The sequence below is a fragment of the Bufo gargarizans genome, chromosome 7 (assembly GCF_014858855.1).
Source record: "Bufo gargarizans isolate SCDJY-AF-19 chromosome 7, ASM1485885v1, whole genome shotgun sequence".
Taxonomy (NCBI): Eukaryota; Metazoa; Chordata; class Amphibia; order Anura; family Bufonidae; genus Bufo; species Bufo gargarizans.
In genome coordinates this window covers 4,885,511-4,909,701 of record NC_058086.1, presented here as the reverse complement: position 1 = coordinate 4,909,701, position 24,191 = coordinate 4,885,511, and positions in this window count along the sequence as shown.

Genomic DNA, 24,191 nt, shown 5'->3' with positions numbered 1-24,191 from the left:
GGGATCCCTGGTGTTGTCCGTGCCTGGGGGGAGGAGACCGAAGACAACATTCTCCTGGGCGATAAGCAGGAGCAAGGGCGCACAACTAATTCCAATTTAGTGCAAATGGGGGCCTTCATGCTCCAGTGTTTGAAGAGGGACCCCCGTATAAAAAGCATAAAGGTCAAGGACCTGTACTGGGTGGCAACGTACTTAAACCCCCGGTACAAACACAAAATGGCGGACATGTTACCAGCATCACAGAGGGCAGTCAGAATGCAGCATTTCCAGGCCTTGCTGCGAGAGATGCTGTATTCTGCTGATGCGGGCACTGGCAGAGGAATTTCCACCCACAGCAAAACAGATGCGGGTGCCAATCCTACCACGCCTGCAAAAATAGGGCGGTTTGAAGATGTGTTGGTCACTTTGGAAATTAGATCATTCTTGCATTCAACCCATCGACAGCCGCCCTACGGATCCAGCCTCATGGAACGCCTAGACCAACAGGTGTACGACTACATCGGGTTAATGGCCAATGTGGACGCTCTGAGAAGCAAGGAACCCCTTGACTACTGGGTGTGCAGGCTTGACCTGTGACCAGAGCTGGCACAATTTGTCATGGAACTCTTGGCTTGCCCCTCGTCGAGTGTCCTGTGCGGAAGGACGTTCAGCACAGCAGGGGGGATCGTGACTGATAAGCGCACTCACCTAGCTCACGACAGTGTGGACTACCTCACATTTTTAAAAATGAATGAAGCATGGATCTCGGAGGAATTCAACACCTGCGAAGACTACGTGTAATTGAATTTCCTCATGCCAGCCCACACATATCCGCCACCAGAGAACAAAGAATGGTCCTTGCCTTGTATATACAGCTGCATAAAATGCCTTTTATGTCAGGTGAATGCCTAATTTTTGGGGCCTGAACTGGCCGACAGTTACATATTTATCCTGTGACCGCCTAATGTACCTCTAGCCACAGAATCCAAAGTTTTTTGCTGTCAGGCGAATGCCTATTGCCTAACTTTTGGGGCCTATATTGGCCGACAGTTACATATTTATCCTGTGACCGCCTAATGTACCTCCAGCCACAGAATCCAAAGTTCATTGCTGTCAGGTGAATGCCTATTGTCTAATTTTTGGGGCCTGCATTGGCCGACAGTTACATATTTATCCTGTGACCGCCTAATGTACCTCCAGCCACAGAATCCAAAGTTCTTTGCTGTCAGGTGAATGCCTATTGCCTCATTTTTGGGGCCTGTACAGGTCGACAGTTACATATTTATCCTGTGACCGCCTAATGTACTTCCAGCCACAGAATCCAATGTTCTGTGCTGTCAGTTGAATGCCTATTGGCTAATTTCTGGGGCCTGTACTGGCCGACAGTTACATTTTTTTATCTCTAGCCACATTCACCATAAGGACCTTTTAATGTCACAGGGTCATGTGACTGTTCCCTCCACCCCGTACTGTGCCCCCCACCCTGTACTGTGCCTCCTTATACCCTGCATTGTGCCCTCTTACCACACCCTGTGCAGTGCCCCTAGTCATTCCCTGTACTGTGCCCTCTTATACCCTTTTATTCGGTCACTGTATGGCGGTGTTATCCGGTCACTGTGCAGAGGTGTTATCCAGTCAATGCATGGTGATGGTATTCAATAACTGGATGGCCATAACTGTATCCCTTTCCCTGCCCATGCCATCCTTTGTCAGACCTGGCATGAGCGGGAAAAATATGCAGATTGCGGTGCTAAGGACCTTTGCGCTACAGTCTGTGTCAGAAATACCCCTAACATAGATGTATTTCTATAAAATAAATGACCACCTAATTTTATTATTATTCAGGGGTAGGGCTAATATCTTTACAGTTGCAATAAAAAGTATGTGAACCCTTTGGAATGATATGGATTTCTGCACAAATTAGTCATAAAATGTGATCTGATCTTCATCTAACTCACAACAATAGACAATCACAGTCTGCTTAAACTAATAACACACAAAGAATTAAATGTTACCATGTTTTTATTGAACACACCATGTAAACATTCACAGTGCAGGTGGAAAAAGTATGTGAACCCTTGGATTTAATAACTGGTTGAACCTCCTTTGGCAGCAATAACTTCAACCAAACGTTTCCTGTAGTTGCAGATCAGACGTGCACAACGGTCAGGAGTAATTCTTGATCATTCCTCTTTACAGAACTGTTTCAGTTCAGCAATATTCTTGGGATGTCTGGTGTGAATCGCTTTCTTGAGGTCATGCCACAGCATCTCAATCGGGTTGAGGTCAGGACTCTGACTGGGCCACTCCAGAAGGCGTATTTTCTTCAGTTTAAGCCATTCTGTTGTTGATTTACTTCTATGCTTTGGGTTGCTGTCCTGTTGCAACACCCATCTTCTGTTGAGCTTCAGCTGGTGGACAGATGGCCTTAAGTTCTCCTGCAAAATGTCTTGATAAACTTGGGAATTCATTTTTCCTTCGATAATAGTAATCCGTCCCTGACGCAGAAAAGCAGCCCCAAACCATGATGCCCCCACCACCATACTTCACAGTTGGGATGAGGTTTTGATGTTGGTGTGCTGTGCCTCTTTTTCTCCACACATAGTGTTGTGTGTTTCTTCCAAACAACTCAACTTTGATTTCATCTGTCCACAGAATATTTTGCCAGTACTGCTGTGGAACATCCAGGTCCTCTTGTGCAAACTGTAAACGTGCAGCAATGTTTTTTTAAGCAGCAGTGGCTTCCTCTGTGGTATCCTCCCATGAAATCCATTCTTGTTTAGTGTTTTACGTATCGTAGATTCGCTAACAGGGATGTTAGCATATGCCAGAGACTTTTGTAAGTCTTTAGCTGACACTCTAGGATTCTTCTTCACCTCATTGAGCAGTCTGCGCTGTGCTCTTGCAGTCATCTTTACAGGACAGCCACTCCTAGGGAGAGTAGCAGCAATGCTGAACTTTCTCCATTTATAGACAATTTATCTTACCGTGGACTGATGAACAGTAAGGCTTTTGTAGATACTTTTATAACCCTTTCCAGCTTTATGCAAGTCAGCAATTCTTAATTATAGGTCTTCTGAGAGCTCTTTTGTGTGAGGCATCATTCACATCAGGCAATGCTTCTTGTGAAAAGCAAACCAAGAACTGGTGTGTGTTTTTTATAGGGCAGGGCAGCTGTAACCAACACCTCCAATCTCATCTTATTGATTGGACTCCAGTTGGCTGACATCTCACTCCAATTAGCTCTTGGAGATGTCATTAGTCTAGGGGTTCACATACTTTTTCCACCTGCACTGTGAATGTTTACATGGTGTGTTCAATAAAAACATGGTAACATTTAATTCTTTGTGTGTTATTAGTTTAAGCAGACTGTGATTGTCTATTGTTGTGACTTAGATGAAGATCAGATCACATTTTATGACCAATTTGTGCAGAAATCCATATGATTCCAAAGGGTTCACATACTTTTTCTTGCAACTGTATATTATATAGATTCTAGTGTATTATACTGTGCCCTATATTTCCCAGTAGGAAATTATTCTTGGGAAACACAGTCCTCATCCCTGACCACCAGGACCAGGTAGCGCTCTGTCAGTACATGGCGGTCTCCCCTCTCCGCCACGCTGCTCCACTGTGTACTGGTGCTTATTCTGACACTAGGGCTGGGGTCACATCCTATTTTTGCCATCCAGTTTATGCATACTAAAAATATATGCGTTAACAGATGCCTCAGACTGATGCAGTACAATGGTGTCCGTTCACCATACAGTACCAAATCACGTTAACTTATGCATTTTTTTAATGGACTCTGCAGGATACAGAAACGTGGAGTGCTGCACATTTGTATACATCAAACCGATAGGAAATAACATTTTTCTAGGCTCCAGCAGGGCACATTTTTGAGAGTTTCCCTTTAAGACGCATAAAAAGGGCACCTGATTAAAATACATATTTTGGGTGGGAATTTTTGCCAATGATCCCTCTCTGGTATATCACTGTCCATGTTGTGGGACTATTTGTGTACTTCTAGTAAGTGTTTGCTGGCTGCAAATATGAATTGAAGTTTTTTAAGGTTCGCCAGCCATTAAAGTGAAGGGGGCCCGCAGCGAATGCGCGGTTCGCGAACATTTGATTGCAAATACGCGTTCACGAATCGTCTTGGCCGATGTTCGTCCATCACTACTGCCTGCGTTTGTCAGCATTGCGGCAGGAAGAAAAATAGGGAGCCCGGCGCCCGCGGTTAGTGGCAGCAGCATTGGCACGGACCGCTGGGCTAATAGTAGCAACAGATTGGTCATTAGAGGGGCAAGATTTACCAGCTCCTGAGCTGAAGGGACTCCATAGACTATAATGGGGTCTGCTGGTCTTTTTGACAGAATCTGTGCAATGGCCCGAATGCTGATGTGAATGAATGGTATTAGACCGAAGTGTAGCATCAGATGCATGTAACATATAAATACAGCACCAGAACCAAGATCACTACATAAATGCAGCATCAGAACCATGCTCTTTACACAAAAACAGCACCAGAGCCAAGTTTAGGGTTGCTACCCGTAAGGCAATGACCCGGACAGTCTGGGTTTGTAATCCTGTGCCCGGGTACAAGCCTTTCTCAGACCCGGGCAAAGGATTAATTTCAAACTGCAGACTTGCTAGCCGGCCCTTACCTGACAGCTGGCGGTGAGTGGTGATGACCGTGAGCGGCCGGCATGTGAACGGCAACGGCTGGCAATGAGGACAGGTGTCAGCAGCGGATGATCAGCTGAGCCTGTCACTGCCGATGCAGCGAATCCGATCAGCTGAGCCTGTGACATCCTAGCGCAGGGCGGCACTGTCTTCAGACACTCCCTCCCTCTCCTTCTCTCTGCTAGTGACATCAGAGAGAGAGATAGGGAGCGTGGGAAAAATCATTCTCTGGCAGCCAGCCTGCGCTTGGAACTGCTCCAGCAGGTAACATAGTAACATAGTACATAAGGCCGAAAAAAGACATTTGTCCATCCAGTTTGGCCTGTCATCCTGCAAGTTGATCCAGAGGAAGGCAAAAAAAACCCTGTGAGGTAGAAGCCAATTTTCCTCACTTTAGGGGAATAAAAACTCCTTCCCGATTCCAATCAGGCAATCAGAATAACTCCCTGGATCAACGACCCCTCTCTAGTAGCTATAGCCTGTAATATTATTACGCTCCAGAAATACATCTAGGCCCCTCTTGAATTCCTTTAGTGAACTCACCATCACCACCTCCTCAGGCAGAGAGTTCCATAGTCTCACTGCTCTTACCGTAAAGAATCCTCTTCTATGTTTGTGTACAAACCTTCTTTCCTCCAGACGCAGAGGATGTCCCCTCGTCACAGTCACAGTCCTGGGAATAAATAGATGATGGGATAGATCTCTGTACTGACCCCTGATATATTTATACATAGTAATTAGATCTCCCCTCAGTCGTCTTTTTTCTAAAGTGAATAACCCTAATTTTGATAATCTTTCAGGGTACTGTAATTGCCCCATTCCAGTTATTACTTTAGTTGCCCTCCTCTGGACCCTCTCCAGCTCTGCTATGTCTGCTTTGTTCACTGGAGCCCAGAACGGTACACAGTACTCCATGTGTGGTCTGACTAATGATTTGTAAAGTGGTAGGACTATGTTCTCATCACGGGCATCTATGCTCCTTTTGATGCAACCCATTATCTTATTGGCCTTGGCAGCAGCTGCCTGACACTGGTTTTTGCAGCTTAGTTTGCTAATTATTAAAATTCCTAGATCCTTTTCCATGTCAGTGTTACCCAGTGTTTTACCATTTAATAAGTACGGGTGACTTGCATTATTCCTTCCCATGTGCATAACTTTACATTTGTCAGTGTTAAACCTCATCTGCCACTTATCTGCCCAAGCCTGCAATCTATCCAGATCACTCTGTAGCAGTATACTGTCCTCTTCAGTGTAAATTACTTTACACAGTTTAGTGTCATCTGCGAAAATTGATATTTTACTATGCAAGCCTTCTACAAGATCATTAATAAATATATTGAAGAGAATAGGGCCCAATACTGACCCCTGAGGTACTCCACTAGTGACAGTGACCCAATCTGAGTATTTACCATTAATAACCACCCTCTGGTTTCTATCATTGAGCCAGTTACTTACCCACTTACAGACGTTTTCTCCCAGTCCGAGCATTCTCATTTTATATACTAACCTTTTATGTGGTACAGAGTCAAATGCTTTGGAGAAGTCCAGATACACGACATCCATTGATTCGCCGCGGTCAAGTCTAGAACTTACCTCCTCATAGAAACTGATTAAATTTGTTTGACATGACCGATCCCTCACGAAGCCATGCTGATATGGCATTATTTGCTTATTTCCGTTAAGATGCTCTAACATAGCATCTCTCAGAAAACCTTCAAACCTTCAAACTAGTCTCCCACTCCCTGCACAAGTGGTACATAACTGTCATGGTCTTACCTTCGTTTGACATGTGCTGGCGGCCATCTTGGTTTCTGGGTTTCTTGTAGCCTCCCACCCTGCGGCTCCTCCTTCCCACTGGGAGGAGCTGGATGCCTAGCTCATATATATAGAAGGTCTGTGGCTTCAGTTCCTTGCTTGGTCCTCCTGTGTTCACATGCTTCTAAGACTGCTGCTGCTTCTGGTTCCTGATCCTGGCCTCGTCTGACTACCCCGTTGGTTCCTGATCCTGGCTTCGTCTGACTACCCCGTTGGTTCCTGATCCTGGCTTCGTCTGACTACCCCGTTGGTTCCTGATCCTGGCTTCGTCTGACCACCCTCCTGGTTCCTGACCTCTGTCTACGCAAGACCCTGCTTCGGTTTAGCCATCCGTTTGGACTTTTGCTACGGCTTGATTTCCAATAAAGCCTTCTTATTTCCACTCATCTCTGTTGTACGTCTGGTTCATGGTTCCATGACATTAGGACCAAGCCATGAATTCTGACGGTACAGGGCCATCCTCGCTACCTACGCTGGTTGCCAGACTTGATCAGCAGGATCACCTGTTGGGTCGGTTCGCTGTGGCGTTGCAAACCCTGCTTGAACGCACGGCTCATTTCGCTTCCGTTGCCGATGGGTCGGTTGTCGCTCCTGGGCCCGCTCCTACTGCCGCCCCGGTTGTTGCGCCAGAGTCTACCCCGACACCTGTTGCTGCGCCTGCGGTGTCTCGGGGTATGACCGGTTCTGCCCCCCTTCCACAGCGCTTTGGGGGAGAGCCAACTCAGTGCCGAGGTTTCCTTAACCAGGTGGGCATTTATTTCGAGTTGCTGCCACATGCCTTTCCTACTGAGAGATCAAAGGTGGGCTTCTTGATCTCGCTGCTCTCGGACAAGGCCTTGGCCTGGGCCAGCCCTTTATGGGAGAACAACAATCCGGTGGTTGCCGAGTTTTCCGGTTTTGTTGCTTCTCTTCGGAAGGTATTCGATGTGCCGGCTCGTGCTGCCTCTGCTGCGAAGCTCCTTATGTCCATCAGACAGGGTTCACGATCCGTAGCTGAATACGCCATTGAGTTTCGTACCCTGGCAGCAGAGGTGGGCTGGAATAATGAGGCTCTGGTCGCTGCTTTCTCTCATGGTCTCTCGGATGCCTTGAAGGATGAGGTTGCAGCTAAGGACCTACCAGTGGAGCTCGAGTCTCTTATTTCTTTCCTGATTTTGATTGACACCAGACTCAGGGAGAGACCTTCCTTTAAGGAGAGCCTGCGGAGGTCTCCTAACAGATTGGCGCCTACGTTTGCTGTCCCACCCGTGCCTCCCTCTCCTCCCACGCCTCCTGGGGATGACTTGTCTGGGGGTGAACCCATGCAGCGGGGGTTTGCTCGCCTGTCCGAGGGGGAGAGGGCACTCCGGAGACTGCGAGGGCCGATGCATGTACTGTGGTCTCGGTGGGCATTTTCGGTTGGCATGTCCGAACCGTCCGGGAGAACGCTCGCACCTGAGGTCCTGTCGGGGGCAGATCTTGGGTGGAGTCTCCTCGTCCCCGGTTTCCCGTGTTGACAAACCACTGATCACGGTTGTCCTCTCCTGGGTCGGGGGCTCGGTGACGACCCAGGCGTTGGTGGACTCTGGTGCTGGTGGTTTGTTCATTGATAGAGTGTTCGTTGCCGCCAATTCCATTCCTCTGCAGCCTCGAGGTTCCCCACTGGCTCTTGAGGCGATAGACGGCAGACCCCTTCTGCCGCCACACGTGACTCATGAGACCCTTCCAGTGGGGATAGCCATTGGTGCCGTTCACAGAGAGTCGGTCTGTCTCCAGGTTATTTCGTCTCCACACTACTCGGTGGTCTTGGGGTACCCCTGGCTCCAGAAGCATAATCCGACTTTCGATTGGAGATCGGTCGAGATCCTCTCGTGGTCACCGCAGTGTGGGGTTAGTTGCATCCATGGGCCTGTCAAGTTGCTGTGTACTTCCTCGGACTCTCTGTTGCCTCCTGAATACGAAGAGTACCGGGATGTATTCGATAAGGTGCGCGCGGTTGCCCTACCTCCGCACCGCCCATACGATTGTGCCATAGAGTTACAATCCGGTGCCGTTCCTCCTCGTGGCAAAGTCTATCCACTGTCGGTAGCGGAGAATGAGGCCATGGAGGAGTACGTGAGGGAGGCGCTTTCACGCGGACACATTCGCAAATCCTCGTCCCCGGCAGGGGCTGGATTTTTCTTTGTGAAAAAGAAGGGCGGTGAGTTGAGGCCTTGCATCGATTACAGGGGTCTCAATCGCATCACGATCAAGAACGCTTACCCGATACCCTTGATTTCCGAGCTGTTCGATCGCCTCAAAGGGGCCACGGTCTTTACCAAACTCGACCTGAGGGCGGCATATAACCTGGTAAGGATCAAGGCGGGCGATGAGTGGAAGACCGCGTTTAACACCAGGACCGGTCATTATGAATCCTTGGTTATGCCCTTTGGGTTGTGCAATGCGCCCGCAGTCTTCCAGGAATTCATCAACGATGTTTTCCGTGACCTGTTGCAGCAGTGTGTGGTGGTCTATTTGGATGACATCTTGGTATATTCTGAATCCATGGAGGCCCACATTATGGATGTCAGCCCAGTGGTCTCCGTGCCCTGCAGCGCTTTTTGGGCTTCGCCAATTATTATCGGAAGTTCATCAGGGACTTTTCCATGCTAGCCAAGCCTCTCACGGATCTGACCAGGAAGGGCAGTAATTTCCAGGTCTGGCCGCTCGAGGCCATCCGAGCTTTTGAGGCTCTAAAGTCCGCCTTTGTGTCGGCTCCGATTCTGTCGCATCCCAACCCTGGGTTGCCCTTTGTCCTCGAGGTGGACGCGTCTGAGACGGGAGTAGGCGCCTATCTGTCTCAGCGTAGAACACCAGAGGGTCCTCTGCTTCCCTGTGGGTTTTACTCCCGGAAACTGTCTTCCGCGGAGTGCAACTATCAGATTGGTGACAGGGAGTTATTGGCCATCGTGCAGGCCCTTAAAGAATGGAGGCACTTGCTCGAGGGCTCGGTGGTTCCGGTTCTCATCCTGACGGACCACAAGAATCTGACCTACCTTTCTGAGGCCAAGAGATTGACACCACGTCAGGCCAGATGGGCTCTGTTCTTGTCACGTTTTAATTACGTGGTCTCCTACCTACCCGGTTCCAAGAACATCAGAGCGGATGCCTTATCACGGCAGTACTCCGAGCTGTCCGGGGAGGAGTCGATTCCGACTTCGGTCATACCTCCGAATCAGATCCTGGCCGCCATTCGCACCAGCCTGACCTCTCCCCTGGGTGAGCAGATTTTGGCGGCTCAATCTGGTGCTCCCTCTGGGAGACCCAACGGCAGGTGTTTTGTGCCTGAGGAGTTGCGCACTTGGTTGTTGCGAACCTACCATAACTCCAAGGCCGCGGGGCATCCTGGAAAGAACCAGCTGTCCTGGGCTGTTTCACGTCTGTTCTGGTGGCCTTCTCTACGTTCCGACATCGCCGCATATGTAGCGGCATGCTCCGTTTGTGCCCAGAGTAAGTCCCCTCGGCACCTTCCGTTGGGCCTTTTGCAACCCATAGCCACCGGGGAGCGCCCATGGTCACACCTGGGGATAGATTTCATTGTGGACCTCCCTGCATCCCGAGGCCATACGGTCATTCTCATGATTGTGGACCGGTTTTCCAAAATGTGCCACTGTGTTCCTCTCAAGAAGTTACCCTCTGCACAAGAGTTGGCCACGATTTTCGCCAGGGAGGTCTTCCGGTTGCACGGTTTGCCCAAGGAGATTGTGTCGGATCGGGGGAGTCAGTTTGTGTCCAGGTTCTGGCGCGCCTTTTGCTCCCAGTTGGGGATTCATCTCTCTTTCTCCTCGGCCTACCACCCTCAGTCCAATGGGGCCGCAGAACGATCTAATCAGGCCTTGGAGCAATTCCTTCGTTGCTATGTCTCCGATCACCAAGACAATTGGGTTGACCTCCTGCCTTGGGCTGAGTTTGCCAGGAACACGGCGGTGAACTCTTCCTCTGGGACGTCTCCCTTCATGGCCAATTATGGGTTCCAACCTGCCGTGTTACCGGAGGTATTCTCTCCCCAGGATACTCCGGCTGTGGAGGATCACCTTTCCGTCCTACGTGCTTCTTGGGTACAGATCCAGAGGTCCCTTGAGGTCTCTGCGCAGCGCCAGAGACTCCAGGCTGATCGCAGACGAGCGCCCGCTCCTTCCTACCAGGTCGGAGACCGTGTATGGTTGTCCACCCGCAACCTCAACCTTCGAGTGCCCACTCCCAAGCTGGCGCCTCGCTTTGTTGGTCCCTTCCGAGTGCTTCGCAGGGTAAACCCGGTAGCCTATGCCCTTGCGCTTCCTCCTGGCATGCGGATCTCCAACGTGTTTCATGTCTCCCTGTTGAAGCCGTTGGTGTGTAATCGTTTCACTTCCTCGGTTCCTCGGCCCCGTCCGGTCCAAGTGGGCAATCATGAGGAATATGAGGTGAGCAATATCCTGGACTCACGCCTGGTCCGCGGTCGGTTGCAGTTTTTGGTCCATTGGCGTGGTTATGGTCCAGAGGAGCGTTCCTGGGTTCCCTCCGCAGATGTCCATGCTCCTGCTTTGCTCCGAGCCTTCCACGCACGCTTCCCTCAGAAACCATTCCTTACTCCGCGGAGGAGGGGCCCTTGAGGGGGAGGTACTGTCATGGTCTTACCTTCGTTTGACATGTGCTGGCGGCCATCTTGGTTTCTGGGTTTCTTGTAGCCTCCCACCCTGCGGCTCCTCCTTCCCACTGGGAGGAGCTGGATGCCTAGCTCATATATATAGAAGGTCTGTGGCTTCAGTTCCTTGCTTGGTCCTCCTGTGTTCACATGCTTCTAAGACTGCTGCTGCTTCTGGTTCCTGATCCTGGCCTCGTCTGACTACCCCGTTGGTTCCTGATCCTGGCTTCGTCTGACTACCCCGTTGGTTCCTGATCCTGGCTTCGTCTGACTACCCCGTTGGTTCCTGATCCTGGCTTCGTCTGACCACCCTCCTGGTTCCTGACCTCTGTCTACGCAAGACCCTGCTTCGGTTTAGCCATCCGTTTGGACTTTTGCTACGGCTTGATTTCCAATAAAGCCTTCTTATTTCCACTCATCTCTGTTGTACGTCTGGTTCATGGTTCCATGACAATAACACAGTAGACTTACTTCACTACATACATATATTCAATGTACAGCACCTCAACCAACCTATGTTCATACAAAAAAACTTGTTACATTATTTATTATATTTAAATGTATCCGTAATGTGGGTCCCCAAAATAAATTCTACTGGTGGGCCCTAGGTATCCCAGACCAACACTGGATATCAATACTAATATCGCTGCCGATACAAAGTATTTGGGCGAGTACTTGTACTCGCCCAAATGCTCTGATACCTTCCCCTATATTGGAACTTCCGGTCGGAGAAAGATGTCCCTCTGACTGTCAGCGCCAAAGGGAGCATACAGCCGACTTCCTTTCCAATCAGGAAGCCGGGAGGTGGGTTATCATCTGCCTCCTGGCTTCCTGATTGGCTAGGAAGCCTGCTTCACTTGTTGCTAGGCAGCCTGGCTTCCTAACCAATCAGCAAACTGGGCAGTCATGACTCGCGTCCCGGCCTCCTGATCAGGAAGGTATTCTGCCTACAAAAAAGTGAATCCGGCTTCCTAGCCAATCACGAAGCAGATTGAAATAATGACTCGCTGCCCCTCTTCTTGATTGGTCAGGAAGCTAGGTTGCCTCTGAAGCCGGTGTTCTTTCACTTGAACTCCGTCTTCAAGGGAAAGCAGGAAGCAAGGCGATGGGTCATGATCCGCAGCCCGCGTACATAGTGTATACTTTGCCCAAAAATTGCTGCAAGGTGCCAAAGTGTTCGGGTTTGGCTTGAAGACAAGGTGGCAACCCTAGCCAAATTCACTACATAAATACAGCACCAGAACCATGTGCAGTATATATATACATTGCCAGATTTTAAATGTTCAATACAGATACATTTGAGTAGTCAGATAAATTAGCCGTATTAGGGTACTTTCACACTAGCGGCACGAACCTCCGGCAGGCTGTTCCGTCGGGTGAACAGCCTGTTGGATCCGTCCTGCCGCTAGTGACCGCGTGCCCCCGGACTGCCGCTCCATCCCCATTGACTATAATGGGGTCGGTGTGGAGTTCCGGCAGAGGCATGGCAGCGCATGGCCAGAGAATGCAGGAATAAATGTCGGATATGTCGTCGCTTTATTCCGGCAGCTTCTCGTCGTGCGCTGCCGTTCCTCCGCCGGAACTCCGCCCCTGCCCCCATTATAGTCAATGGGGACGGAGCGGCAGTCCGGGGACACGCGGTCACTAGCGGCAGGATGGATCCGACAGGCTGTTTACCCGACTGAACTGCCTGCCGGAGGTGCGTGCCGCTAGTGAGAAAGTAGACTTACAGGCACAACATATTTCAGGCACTACCTGTGACTTGGCCCTGCTCATGCCAGGTCTAAAATTGTGAGTGTGGCATGGACGGGGAACGAAGCGGGCCAGTAAGCCCGTCTCATTTGCCATTTTCTGTTTCAGACGTAGAAAAAGACGTAAATATAAGACAACTCGGAAATGGTGTTACATTTAGAAGTGGAGCTGGTTACGCCTAAGGGTACTTTCACACTTGCATTAGAGGATTCCAGCAGGCAGTTCCACTGGTACCGGATCCGGCATTAATACGTTTCAATGGAAATTAATGCCGGCATTCCGGCAAGTGTTCCGGAATTTTGGCCGGAGAAAATACCTCATGCTGCGGTATTTTCTCCAGCCAAATACCGTAAGAGGGACTGAACTGAAGAAATCCTGATGCATACTGAATAGAATGCTCTACATTCAGAATGCATTAGGATAAAACTGAAACATTTTTTTCCGGTATTAAGCCCCTGTGACGGAACTCAATATCAGAAAACTAGTGTGAAAGTACCTTAAGTTATAGAGAAGCCTTCTTCTCGGTCTGAATAAATGTGCCCCTTATTTTTTATTTATTTTATTTGCAAACATTTCTAAAATTCAGTTTTCACTTTCTCATTATGGGGTATTGAGTGCAGATTGATGGGGGAAAACTAGAATATTTTCTTATTTTAAAGGGGTATCCGATATCAGTGGGTAGCAGCCAATGGCAGGTGGTGAGGACAGGGATGAGCCTTCCTACAATCACCAGAAATGCTAGGGAGGCTGCCCCCCCCCCCCCCCCGCGGCGGCGCGGCTACCAGGACCGGTGCGGGTAGCGGAGTAAGTATATTACCTGTGAGATGCCCAGCACATGGGGGGGCTGTTGGAGACGTTCGATAACCCCTTTAATGCAATGCCACAATATAAAATATGAAAAAAGTGATTGGCTGAAGACTTTTGGAATGCATTGTATCTATGTTTTTTTTTCTCTAAACTGATGTGGTTTGCATTAGGCTGTGGTACCATCTGCTATGGAGCCTACTACAATCTGCTATGGAGTCTCCATTGCATATACTGTCAGACATGATGGTGGGAAGAATTGTATTGCATGCTATTCTTCCCATCACAATGATCAACAACATGGCAGAACCCAATGCACCCCATTAGAAGAGCTCATTCAGACAACCAGATCCAAAATACCGCCTGTGTGCGTTCCGCATTTTACGGAACTCATCAGCCAGCCCTATGATAGAAATGCCTACTCCTATCCGCAATTGTGGACAAGAACTGGACATGTTCCATCTTTTTTGCAGAGCCACGGAAGTACGGATGCATCTTTTGCAGAATTTTTTTCAGCCCAATTGAAATGAATGGGTCCGCAAAATTGAGGAACGGATGCAGACACAAATATACGGTCGTGTGGATAGGTCCTATGTCTATCTTTCCATTACACAGTGTCTTAGTTTCAGTTATAAATGGAAATCGCGACACTGACATGGAAAGAGCTTCAGTTTCTATATTTATTTTTCAGTCAGGCAGCCGTCTGATCCATTTTTATCATTCAATTTGGAAACAAAAGGCCTCATTGACTACTTTTATATGTGACATTTTTTTTTTTTACAGCAAATTGCTGTATATTTACAGCACAAACGCTAAGTAGCTTGCAAAGAGTGTCCTAAATTTTTGGCATGTGGGCAATTTCCAGGAGGCAGCGCTCTGAGATGGCCCCACTTTGAGAGAGCTCCTGCAAGAGAACGTACGGCACCCTTCAAATCTACTCATCCCAGATCGGACAACGAGCGGTAAATGCTGGCTAAGAGGTGGACAAGGGTCTGTGTCAACTAGACCGGCTCTCCACCAAAACCGGCGGTCCTGCAGCCCTGCAGCACGCTTCCACTACAGGACAAGCACAGCCGCCATTACCTCGTGGCGCGCTCTACAGGTATTATGGCAGTGGGTCTTTATTACTGAGGGTGCCAGCGAGCTGACTTCCAGGACACTTTTAAAGTTGGCACATTATGTTCTTCAGGACACTGAGGTACAGGAGAGCCCATGGAGATATCGCTCTCCCTCGCTACCATAACGCCGCCATTATAATGCTTGAAGGCAACGCGAACCCATGACAATAAGGAGACTAATAACCCTGCGGATTATAATCAATACGCTGAATGGCATCAGTGACCATTACTAATATTGTTCTTACCCCTTTTTTACTACAGTATCTGAACGGGGAGCAAATGCTGGTTCATTGATATTATTGGGAGCTACTGACACAGTAATTGGAGCTACATTATTTATCATAGCACTCCTCCCCTGTGAGACCTAATTTAGGAGGGACATTGTCAGAGTTGATTTTACTACATTTCTCTGTGTTGCACCTGTTCCTACTCATGGATAGGTGTCACGGAAGGTGTACAGGAAACAAGACAATGCAACATGCATATATGACTCACTGGATCCAAAGCTAAGGAACCAAAAGGGAGACCCCTGCACAAAACCTGGCACTTTCCCTGGCTGATCAGCCTATGCAAAAATCCCAGAGGTGGATGGTTGCATATCCACGTACCTCGACTATATAACACCTGAACACCCTACAATAGTGAGGGGACACGACCACCGGCTCCCTACACCAGACACGGAGGGAGTCAGGGTCACCTGGGATCCAGCAAACAGAAAATAACAGATAAATGTACAGCACTTAACTTAGTAGCAGACCGGGAAATAGGATCAGCATGCACACACACTCCAGGAAGAAGTATAAGCCGCCCAGTAATGCATTATGGGGCGGAATTTAAAGGGAAGCAATCAGTCCAACTACATGACAGCTGAGAGAGGCTAACGAGATGAGGAACTGAACACTACAACAAAGAAAACTCAAGGAGGAGGTTCTGAAAGGCTTCTGTCAGAGCTTCTCAGCTGTCTGGTTGTGACAGTACCCCTCCCTCTACGAGTGGACTCCGGACACTCAGAGCCCACCTTCTCAGGATGGGACCTATGGAAAGCCCTGATGAGACAAGAGGCCTTAATGTCCGTCACTGGGACCCACATCCACTCCTCAGGACCATAACCCTCCCAATGAACAAGGTACTGAAGAGAACCGCGGACAAGATGAGAATCCACAATCCTAGAGACCTGAAATTCAAGATTCCCATCAACCATAATTGGAGGAGGAGGCAAAGGCGAGGGTACAATTGGTTGAACATAAGGTTTCAATAAGGACTTATGAAAAACATTATGGATCTTCCAAGTCTGAGGAAGATCAAGACGGTAGGCAACAGGATTGATGACAGACAGGATTTTGTAAGGCCCAATAAACCTAGGACCCAACTTCCAGGAGGGAACCTTCAATTTGATATTCTTGGTAGACAACCACACCAGATCACCAACATTCAGGTCTGGACCAAGCACACATCTCTTATCTGCCACACGCTTATATCTCTCACTCATGCTCTTTAGATTATCCTGGATCTTTTGCCAAATAGATGACAAAGACGAGGAGAATCTGTCCTCATCAGGTAAACCAGAAGACCCCTCTCCCGAGAAAGTCCCAAACTGCGGATGAAACCCATATGCACCAAAAAATGGTGACTTATCAGAGGACTCCTGACAACGGTTATTTAAAGCAAACTCAGCAAGGGACAAAACAGAACACCAATTCTCTTGATTCTCCGCCACAAAACAGCGCAGATATGTCTCCAGATTCTGATTGACGCGCTCTGTCTGGCCATTTGACTGCGGGTGGAAAGCAGAAGAGAATGACAACCGAACCCCCAAGCGAGAACAGAAAGCCTTCCAGAATCTGGAAACAAACTGCGTGCCCCTATCAGAGACTATGTCTGAAGGAATACCGTGCAATTTGACAATGTGATCAATAAATGCCTGCGCCAGCGTCTTAGCATTGGGCAAACCAGGAAAAAGGGATGAAATGCACCATCTTGCTAAAACGGTCCACCACCACCAGAATCACAGTCTTCCCCGAGGAACGAGGCAGGTCCGTTATGAAGTCCATGGACAGATGTGTCCAAGGACGGGAAGGAATGGGTAAGGGAAGGAGAGGACCTGATGGCCGTGAATGAGGGACTTTGGCACGAGCGCAAGTCTCGCAGGCTGCCACAAACCCCTCAACCGACTTACGAAGCGCAGGCCACCAGAATCTCCGAGCGATGAGATCCAGTGTGGCTCTTGCCCCCGGGTGCCCAGCAAGGACCGTATCGTGGTGTTCCTTAAAAATCTTGTGTCTTAAAGCGAGAGGCACAAACAACCTCCCAGGAGGACAAAGATCAGGAGCCTCTGACTGGGCTGCCTGCACCTCTGCCTCTAATTCAGAAAAAAGAGCAGAGACCACCACACCTTCAGCCAAAATGGGACCCGGGTCTTCAAAATTCCCGCCTCCCGGAAAACAACGTGACAGGGCATCTGCCTTCACATTCTTAACTCCAGGGCGGAACATGACAACAAAATTAAACCTAGAAAAGAACAAAGACCATCTGGCCTGTCTCGGGTTCAGACGCTTGGCTGACTCCAAGTAGACCAGATTTTTATGGTCAGTAAATACGGTAATAGGGTGTCTGGCTCCCTCTAGCCAATGGCGCCATTCCTCAAAAGCCAACTTGATGGCTAACAATTCCCTATCTCCCACATCGTAAATTCTCTCTGCGGAGGAGAGTTTTTTAGAGAAAAAGGCACACGGTTGCCATTTGGCAGGAGAGGAACCCTGAGAGAAGACCGCCCCCACACCCACCTCAGAAGCATCAACCTCAACTATGAAGGGTAAAGAAATATCAGGTTGCACCAAGATGGGAGAGGAAGCAAAACTCTCCTTGATATTAGAAAAAGCCTTACGCGCCTCTACTGACCAAGAAGACAAATCTACCCCCTTTCTGGTCATATCAGTGAGTGGTTTAACAATAGAGGAATAATTCAAAATAAACTTCCTGTAATAATTGGCAAAGCCCAAAAAACGCATCAGCGCCTTCTGATTCTCAGGAAGCTTCCACTCAAGCACAGCACGGACCTTCTCGGGGTCCATGCGAAAACCAGAAGCGGAGAGAAGAAACCCCAGAAATTGAATTTCTGGAACCGCAAACACACATTTTTCCATTTTCGCGTATAATTTATTCTCCCGCAGGATGAGCAAGACCTGACGTAAATGTTCCTTATGAGTTTTGAAATCAGGAGAAAAAAATCAAAATGTCATCCAAATACACTAATACAAATTTTCCCATCAAATGATAAAAAATGCTGTTCACGAAATGCTGAAAAACGGCTGGGGCATTCATCAAACCAAAAGGCATAACCAAATTCTCAAAATGGCCCTCAGGGGTATTGAAGGCCGTCTTCCATTCATCTCCTTCTCTGACCCTGACCAGGTTGTATGCCCCTCTTAGATCTAATTTGGAAAAGACTTTAGCCCCAACAACCTGGTTAAACAGGTCCGGGATCAGAGGAAGCGGATAAGGGTCACGAATAGTGATACTGTTCAGCTCCCTGAAATCCAGACAAGGTCTTAAAAAACCATCTTTTTTCTTAACAAAGAAAAAAACTGTGGCAACAGGTGACTTCGAGGGTCGTATGTGTCCTTTTCTCAGACTCTCAGAGATATAAGCACGCATAGCGATCCTCTCAGGTTGGGAAAGATTGTATAAACGAGATTTAGGCAGCTTGGCGCCTGGGATGAGATTAATAGGGCAATCGTACTCCCTGTGCGGGGGCAAATCCTGAACTCCACTCTCAGAGAAGACATCCGAAAATTCAGAGAGAAAAGGTGGTACAGTCTTAGTAGCAACCTCAGAAACAGATGTCGTGAGGCAATTCTCTCTGCAAAAGTCACTCCAACCATTTATTTGCCTCGCTTGCCAATCAATGGTGGGGTTATGTTTAATGAGCCAGGGTAGCCCCAACACTAGAGGAGTAGGCAAACCGCTAAGGACGAAACATGACACATCCTCAACATGAGCATCACTCACAATTAAACGGATATTGTGAACTATGCCCTTTAATGATTTCTGAGAAAGTGGAGCGGAATCAATAGCAAAAACAGGAATATCCTTTCCCAAAGTGCGCACCTGGAAACCATGAGTTATTGCAAATTGATTATCAATGAGATTGACAGCTGCTCCACTATCCACAAAAATCTCGCAAAAAATGCTCTTGCTCTCTAGCGCTACCCTAGCCGGCAGGACAAAACGGGAACTACAAACAAACGGAAAACCTTCAATTTCCGCCTCAACCCTGCCAATAGTAACAGACGGAACATTTTTAAAAGATTTTTTCCTGTTTGTTTCTTTATTACTCCCAGAAAACTGCCTGAATCTCCTAGAGGGACAAACATTTGCCAAATGATTTATACCTCCACAACAAAAACAAACCCTCCCATGCGAGCTGAATCTTCTATTGTCAGAAGCAATCAACCCCAGCTGCATGGGCTCCTGCTCAGAAAGAGCTGACAGTGACCGAGACCCCTGCGCACAAAATGAGACCGCTGCACTGTCCTGGGACTGAGTATGACAGGAAGGAGATATCTCTCCTCTCTCTCTAAGATGCCTGTTAATACGAACGGCCTGAGACATAGCAGAGTCCAAGGAAATAGGCCTCTCATGACAGGCAAATGCATCTTTCAATCCCTCTGAAAGACCATGGCAAAATTGACTTCGGAGTGCAGCATCATTCCAACCAGTATCAGCTGCCCATCTCCGAAATTCTGAGCAGTATATCTCTGTGGATTGTTTACCCTGGCATAATAGACGTAGTCTAGACTCAGCCAGAGCAATACGATCCGGATCATCATATATCTGATCCAGGGCTAAAAATAATTCATCCACTGAACGGAGAGGCCGTGCCCCCTCCGGCAGCGAAAAGGCCCAGGACTGAGCGTTACCCCTGAGCAGCGATATAATGATCCCCACCCTCCATTCCTCATCACCAGAGGAATGGGGAAGAAGGCGAAAATGGAGTTTGCAAGCCTCTCTAAAATGCACAAAATTCTCACTACCCCCGGAGAACGTATCCGGGAGCGAGATCTTAGGCTCAGAACAAACTCCATGAACGCAAGCTGAACCGGTCACTTGAAGCTGAGAAAAAGTCTTACGGAGATCAGCTACCTCCAATGAAAGACCCTGGAAGCTTTCAGCCAAAAGTGAAACCGGATCCATGCTTGAGACGGTTTTGGCGGCTTATAATGTCACGGAAGGTGTACAGGAAACAAGACAATGCAACATGCATATATGACTCACTGGATCCAAAGCTAAGGAACCAAAAGGGAGACCCCTGCACAAAACCTGGCACTTTCCCTGGCTGATCAGCCTATGCAAAAATCCCAGAGGTGGATGGTTGCATATCCACGTACCTCGACTATTTAACACCTGAACACCCTACAATAGTGAGGGGACACGACCACCGGCTCCCTACACCAGACATGGAGGGAGTCAGGGTCACCTCGGATCCAGCAAACAGAAAATAACAGATAAATGTACAGCACTTAACTTAGTAGCAGACCGGGAAATAGGATCAGCATGCACACACACTCCAGGAAGAAGTATAAGCCGCCCAGTAATGCATTATGGGGAGGAATTTAAAGGGAAGCAATCAGTCCGACTACATGACAGCTGAGAGAGGCTAACGAGATGAGGAACTGAACACTACAACAAAGAAAACTCAAGGAGGAGGTTCTGAAAGGCTTCTGTCAGAGCTTCTCAGCTGTCTGGTTGTGACAATAGATTTGTGGGCAAAAGTGCGCCCTCCTCATCGTCTCAAAAAGGCAATAGGGTGCAAACACGCAGTCAAAACATGCCGCCATCACCTTCAGACGCACAGGATACTCGGATGGCTACATCTAAAGCCACGGCGCAAGCCGTTTCTGAGTTGCTGGCGCCAACGATAGACAAACACTCAGCGGTGTTCCAGTCTTTATTGGACGTCATTGTCTCTCAGTTGAATGCCCATGGATCTAGATTAACAGAGGCTGAGCAGCAGATTTCAGGCTTAGAGGGATCAATTGAAGGAAAAAAATATTGCGTTGGTAGCTCTGCAGAATAAAGGGGAGGGTCTTGAAAACAGATCCTGGCGCAATAATTTGCGCCTCATTTGAGTTTGTGAATCTGTAAGGCTGAGTGAACTATTGGGTGTCACTTCTGAATGGATTTTGAAAACCGTGAAACTTGGAGACAAAATACCAGTGGAAAGAGCTCACTGAATTGGCCCTAATAGAGGGGAACAAAAAGTAAGATCCCATTCTATCATCTTCAAAGTTCTTGACTACCAAGACAAGTTAAAAATAATGGCAGCTTTCAGACAAATCTCCTAAGCCAAGTCAAAGCTATTCCTTTTCCAGGATTTTTCTGCTTGACAAGCTGCAAAACACAGGGCATTTGTTCCAGCATGTAAAATCTTCGTGGACTGGAGTATTTTCTTTAGTCTTCAGTATCCAGCAATCCTGCGTTTCACCATGTATGGCAAGTTGTGGCTGTTTGAAGAGCTTCAAAAAGCTTTGGAACTCCTCCGTCCACTCAGTCGGGCTTTGTCATCTTCCACTCCTTCCTCTACTAGAAGGCGACGTCTGTAAAGCACTTGGGTTGTTCTGTTTAACCTATATTTTTGTTTCTAGGTTTCCTTCATAAAATCTGTAGGAACCCTTTTCTCAGTTTTATGATATATACTATGTTTTGTACCCTTAATACGGGTTGAGGTTTAGTTAGTTTTCTTATTTTGGGGTTACGGTCCAGTGTGCTATCTTATACTGGGATTACGGCTTTGTGGGAGATCTTGCCTGCACGCTGGTACGGGTTGGGGCCACCAATGCTACCTCCTCAATTTTCTCACTTGGAATGTCAATGGGCTTAACTCCCAGATTAAACAGAAATAGTTTTTGAAGCCCTTTCACTGTTTGAACCTTCATGTAGTATTTCTTCAAGAAACTCATTGGCCTAGGGACAACCTATCCCCACAAAAAGAGGGGGTAGCCGTTTTGTTTAATTCCCAAATTAACCTTGAGATCCTAGACACCCTTGAAGACCCAGTGGGCAGGTATCTCATGGTCAAAAGTATGTATTGAAGGCGCTATTTATACTCTTGTGAATATTTATTCCCCCATTGCACCCGGTCCTTCATTCTTTGCTTCACTATTGGAAACTATATCTGGTTGGGATGTACCTAACCTGATATTAAGGGAAGGGAGGGGGGGGGGGGGTTCTGGTCCAAGATGTAGTTATGGATAGGTCTAGTGCTGCACCAGCCACTCACATCTCTTCCTGGAATTCTATATGATCCCATACGGACAGGCTTAATCTTTTTGACCCCTGGTGTTTGCAGCACCCAGTGGAACAGGATTTTATGCACATGTCTCGTGTACATAACACTCAAGTGAGGCTGGACTTCTGGCTAGTCTTTTTTTTCCTTGCACACCCTACTTTTATCTTCAAAAATACTTGATATGTATACCCCGGTTCTTTTTAAAACAACCCACACCTGTTCACTAAACATTGGCAATTCCCATTACATCTCTATAATTTGGCAGACTAAATCTATGTTAACAGGTTTTGGGAGTCCTAGAAGCTGGGTAATTCAGAACACTTACATGTTAACCTCTTTTGGTCCACATCTAAATCCGTGATAGAGGGACAATTAATATCCTATATATCTCATAAGCGGAAGATACTAGTGGAATCCACTTTTCCTGCTCAGAAACATCTTACTTTAACATAGCGACGGTTTAAATTATCTAATATACTACCAGAGACTCGTCAGGCATATTTAGATGCAAAAGTTCATGCGGGTTTGTTGGCTCACGAACAGGCGATTACAGATTTAAAATCAAAACATAAATACTTTCGCTGGGGCAATAAGCCTGGCAGGCCCATGACTTCCCTCACCAGACCGTTTAGAGCGGCTCTAGAGTCGAGGCCCTGAAATCGCACTAAGGCCATATGATAACAAATCCCAAAGACATAAGCAAGGAATTTCATATATATGTTGGTTATTTAACAATATTGTGAAGCACATACCGGAGGGGTTCAATGTCGCCTGTATCATCATTCTCCCAAAGCCTGGGAAAGATCATACTTTGGTGGGGGTCTTTATAGGGCCATATCTCTTCTCAATTCTGATTTTAGATTATTTACCCAGGTCATAGCCAATAGGCTACAGCTCATCTTACTAGATATTTCATGCCCAGCTGAAACCGGGTTCCTTCATGAGAAATCAATTATGTGCAATATTATAATATGATATATTATTGGAGCAATTTTGTATTGCTGCGTACAGTGCTACATGAAAAGTATTTAGTCTCACTCGTTGCTGACAAGGTGCTTGACAGAGTTTCATGGCCTCATTTGCATAGGATTCTTACCTTTGGTTGCTTTGGGTCTTTTTTCAGTGGCGCAGTTGAGATGATGTATTGCCAGCTGAAGTCCATGATTTGGGTAAATAATATATGCTCCTAAGCCTTCTCAATCAATAGGGGTACTATCCCCACTATTGTTTAGCATCGCCTTAGTCCCGCTTTTGAGAATTCTAATGTCTGCTCCGTTCTTTCAAGGTGTTAAGATAGGGAAATACTACACCAAACTCCTTGCCTTCACAGATGATATATACTTTTTACCTCTAATCCTAAAAAAGCGATTTTGGGTATAATAGCTCTTCTTGAGAAATTTGGAACCTTCTTGGGTTTCAAGGTTAATTACATATTTTCTGCACGGCTAGGAAGTACGGGAGCAATACCTTTCTATTTCAGTGGTGATCAGAATCGATCAAATACCTAGGAGTGCTACTACTGCCGAACTCTGCTTTTTTATATAAATTAAACATTAAACCTACTTTGGCAGTCCTGAATTCCCTAATTGTGGCAACATATTTTGATCAAAACACATCTGTGCCCACCTACCCGCACCACAGTGGTCTCAATCAGGCAGATCCTACTCTAAACCTACCTATGCCGTATAGGCATCTACATTCAGGAGAGCACACCCTGCACATATTGTGTGCTGTTCCTAGTTACCTCTTCGTGCATCAATAAGCACACACAGCTACATGTACCACCTTAATCAAGGTCGCCTATTAGATAGGTGGGGCAAAAAGACACGTGAATGATAAATGTTGGAGTTTGTTGATACGCTCAACGTTATACTTCTGTTTTTCTCTTACATGTATAGAAAACTTAATAAAATGAATTTAAAAAACTTATGGCATGAGGATGGCATGGGCACAAGAAAGTAATATTCAGCTGACACTCTGTTGCAATAACTGGGATCAGTGATAACTCCATGTTTGCCATGTCTTTATGCCCATTATGCCCTAATGGAGGCAGAGACTAATGGTCTGTCTGTCTAAAGCTGACAGGCACTGTACACTGGAATACAGA